Genomic DNA, 3,516 nt, shown 5'->3' with positions numbered 1-3,516 from the left:
TCAATGTAACACGAGTATTTTCTACTGTATAATTTTATCAGAGCTCTTTGCCCATATTATACTTGACCATATTCATATCTCCTCCATCCATCCCAATGCTATTTGAGAACAGGACCATAGCTGACTAATCTTTTATCTTTAGTGTTGTGTCCTGTGCTAGAAACCTATTAGATGTTCAAAACACACTTGTTGAATAAATAAATTAATGAAACAGTTAAAAAAATGTAAAAAGCATATTTCCTTACTGAATTAATACGTTAACCCCCAACTGAAAAAGGAACATTACTTTCAAGGAAATAATGTTTGTTTGGAGGGGAGAACAGCCAACCAAATAACTTTGCCCTCACTCCCAAACCACTGGCTCTATTTAGTGATGTTACCTTGCTTGGAAAATGTGTCACATGTGTAAGTAAAATATTCACAGAGGAAAAAAAAAACTGTTGCACATTGACGATTTAGATGTTTAGAAGAAAAATACTGGGAGAAAATTGTGACTTTAAAGGAAGAAAATATAGTTTTCCTACTAGTTTTTCTTATTAAAATTAGATTAAACTTATAGTTTTAATTTTAACTTGATCTATTTGCTTTAAGGCTCACTTTTCCTTATCAGCATATCCTGAGTAAATTCATACATTGGAATTACCTTTATGCTCTCACTGCTGTTTTTAGATTTCAAAACTGGATTTATTTTTTAAATTCATATTTAGTAGTTTCCCTTTTAGCAAGGTAAACTTTAGTGGTCTATTGTTTGATTGTTTTGCTTACTACTGAGCAAAAATAAAACAACGTTTATAGAATGTAGGTTTCATGAAAGCTAGATTTTTGTCTGTTTTGGTCATTGTTATATTACCAGTGCTTAAAATAGTTTCTGACACATAGTAGTCTCTCAATAAATATTTATTGAATAAACTAGTAAACAGAAAAGAGCAAAGTCAATACTAATTTTTTTCTATTATGTAATTTATATAACTATATTTCTGAAGGATTTCTAAGTTTATTTTATACTATATTATTTAAACTGATTAAAAGAAACTTAAAAGCTAACGGTTTTTATATGTTGGCAAATAGAATGTACCTGATTAATAATAATTCATTTTATACAAATTTAGTAATTTAAAACTTAATTTAGTGATTAAACTTTTTTCTCTTCTTTCAAAAGTGAGCTATGAAATATTCAAGACCTACAAAGCTATAAACAATGATACAGCAAATACTCATCTACCCACTGTTTAATTACTGAAAATGTTTTCTTCTAATATAGTTGAATATTCTGTGTACTCCTCCCACATCAGTTTCCCCAACACTTACACACACACACATACACACACACACACTATTCTGAATCTGGCAATTTTCATGTCCATGCATTTTTCTCATAATTTTATATCATGTGGTCATATCTTTTTTTAATATATGATACTGTTTATAGCTGTGGTTCTCAACATGTGGTCTGCAATCAATCCAGCCACATCAACATCACCTGGAAATGAGTTAGAAATACAAATTCTCAGTCTCCATCTCAAATATACCAAACAAAAACTGGGACTGGAGCCCAGCATCTGTGTCATTTTGATGCACGCTGAAGTTCAAGAGCCACTGGTTTATAACAATACTTTTGAAACTAACATCAAAGGTTTAAGTTCTCACAGAAATAGCATTCATCTGTGGACTTATTGATTCATTTCCCTCTTGCTATAATTAAAGAGAGAATGGACTTTGTAGCATCCTTTTTTTCAACTTTTAAATTATAAATTTAAATTTTTAACTTTTATTTTTTTAACTTTTAAATTTAAAAACTTTTTAAATTTAAAATCTTATTATGATCTTATTATGATCTTTGTAGAAAAGAACTCAGTCTCCTTCGACTCCAATTGTAGTGCATCCAGTAAGCACTTTAAAATGTCTCCCAATTTGGGCATTCTACTCTTCATTTGTATAATAATGATGGAAAGCACGAGTTACCTTTTGGATCATATCATGGTTTTCTTGAAGTTATGAGGAAACAAATGTCTCTAATGGACCTCTTTGACCAACTTTTCTCACTAGAAAAAAAGTGAGAATTCATTTTCCTTGTAATTTCATAATTTTTTTATGCAAAAGGCTGAAGCCAAAGAAGTTGCCCAGGAGCATCAGCGTAAGCAAATTTCGGCCATCTTATAAAAGACAAAAAGCACAGAAGTTCCCCAAACCCGACTTTTCTCTTGCTGGTTATGACCTTTTTCATGTCCCTCCTAAACCAGAAATTCAGAGGGATGGAACTCCCCACTTTGTATTTGGAAGAACTATTTTTTATGACTCTGTTCTTTTGATGCTTTGCATTTTCTCTCTGGATAGAGAATATGAATCAAAAGGAATGTAACTGCCCCAATTCTCTTATAGTTTATGACAGAATAAATAAATACTTATGAAAGAAAAAAAGTAAGATTTATATCAATGCATATTGCTGGTATTACCAACACTTTTCTACACTAGTGGACATCTTGATGATTAGGTGTTGCCAAGTCAGCCTCATTTTTAAGGTTGGTGTAGGCCATTACATAGATTAAACCATTTAAAAGGGCTATACCTAGACCTAAAGCTCTCATCGCACAATTCTATAAGGAAAATTATTGCATTCAAAACAAAACAGAGAAGACATGCATTTATTATATTTGAGGGAATCTTGAGCAGACTTTGTTAGGCCAAAGAAATGGAGAAGGTACATCTGACTACTCCCCATGAATTCAAGGTCTTCTCTGTGGATCATGCAGGCTCCTCTCTGTTTTGCCTATCATCTTGCCAAACAGCCCACATGGGTGTGCAATCCCTGCACTCTACACACTGCTCTGAAAGAAAACTCACAGTAGATTGAAGGTCACCTGTACTGCTAACGTCTCCATCATTGCTCAGAAGTTTAGTTTGGGTTTTCCAGATTGAACACAGCATCAACAAAAACAAAACAAATTCAGACAACACAAAACAAAAACAACATTTTAAGATAGATAGATGATAGATATAGATATATAGATGGTGGATAGATAGATGATAGACAGACAGACAATGTATATGGCTCTGCTTTGTCCTAGTTTATGAAATGATCACATAATCTTGAAGTATTTATAGTTTTGATTTCCCTGCTATCAAAAGATCACATTGAAAGTAATTAAATAAGAAAAAAAATACTCTCATCTTGACCCATACATTTGTATGTGGTTTGGTTTGGCTTTCTGCCTCACTTGGGACAGGATTGCGAACTGTGACTGATAAATGAGCCCTTGAGAGAATACAGCCACCATGGGGAGCAAAATGTCGCAGGACCAGCAGTGTGCCAAAGGCTGCCAGTACTGGCTTAACAAAGCCATTTATAAAATTTCTAGGAATTTTTCAAGTTAGTTGTTAAATACATTATTAAAAAATAACTTATGTAAACTTAGAATTAAGTGAATTATATTACAGAAAATAACAAATAGCAAACTTATCACTCCCTAATCATTTTGCTAAATGTTATTCTCTGTGTTCTTGAGGTTATTTATTTAT

The sequence above is a fragment of the Pteropus vampyrus genome, unplaced genomic scaffold (assembly GCF_000151845.1).
Source record: "Pteropus vampyrus isolate Shadow unplaced genomic scaffold, Pvam_2.0 Scaffold38, whole genome shotgun sequence".
Lineage (NCBI taxonomy): Eukaryota > Metazoa > Chordata > Mammalia > Chiroptera > Pteropodidae > Pteropus > Pteropus vampyrus.
This window is presented reverse-complemented; position numbering follows the sequence as displayed.